At 53.7% G+C, this 739-nt stretch overlaps 1 long non-coding RNA gene across 1 annotated transcript; it reads left to right on the top strand.

Moving 5' to 3' along the window:
* Positions 1-208: 208 nt before the first annotated feature.
* LOC118159300 lies at positions 209-571 on the top strand. Its single transcript, XR_004747065.1, has 2 exons — positions 209-275; positions 360-571. It is a non-coding gene; the product is annotated as an uncharacterized LOC118159300 (long non-coding RNA).
* The last annotated feature ends 168 nt before the right edge of the window (positions 572-739 follow it).

Genomic DNA, 739 nt, shown 5'->3' with positions numbered 1-739 from the left:
GATCAAGACAAACTACCTTTTTACACAGGAACTGCTGTGGGTGCACAGAAAGTCCTAGAGGACATTTAGGGCTGTATTTTGGTTCCCAAAGCGTTTTTACCTGAAGTCCTACTGATTTATATTGGCCGAGCCTCTTTATAGGGTCCCTGTCTGGTCGCTGAGCCTAGCCACGGTGTTTCCACTGCGCTCTACGCTCCGTCCTCTTCTTTAGAGTCAGCACACCAGCTTCCCCTTGTGTGATAGCATCTAAGGCTGGAGTCCTAGGGAACGCTTAGGTAGCGCAGCTACCCTCCACCCTAAAAGCTTCTTCATTGCTGTACGTTTCCTTTAAAAGGTGAATATTAGTTTAATTTGCCTAGTTACTTCAGACAATTACTCGACAACTACCAAAAGCGATTGTGAGAAGCCTGCTTCCAGCATCCGTTCCCCACCTCGGGATGGACAGACGGACGCCACTTGATGCCTTGCCCGCCAGGGGAAGGGGAGAACTACTGGGCAGGGAACCCCACCGCAGCCCCCCTCCTGGGAGTCCTGCAGAGCAGTTTAATAAAGTTTGCTTTCTGACCTGCACCCGTTTCGGTGGTTGCGGTGCTGGGAAGTGGCTGTCATGATGTGTGTGGGTGCAGGTTCTGTAGCAGGGTGGGTGTGGAGGGGGTAGAGGCTGGGGGCAGGTTGTTCCTGTGTCAGTTGGCTGCTGGATGTGGATGGCCCATCGGAGGGTGGGGGCAGCCCTGCGGGG

This window comes from Oxyura jamaicensis, unplaced genomic scaffold, assembly GCF_011077185.1.
Source record: "Oxyura jamaicensis isolate SHBP4307 breed ruddy duck unplaced genomic scaffold, BPBGC_Ojam_1.0 oxyUn_random_OJ69520, whole genome shotgun sequence".
NCBI classification, from domain to species: domain Eukaryota; kingdom Metazoa; phylum Chordata; class Aves; order Anseriformes; family Anatidae; genus Oxyura; species Oxyura jamaicensis.
Note: the sequence above shows the minus strand (reverse complement) of the source record. Positions and strands in the feature narration are given on the sequence as shown.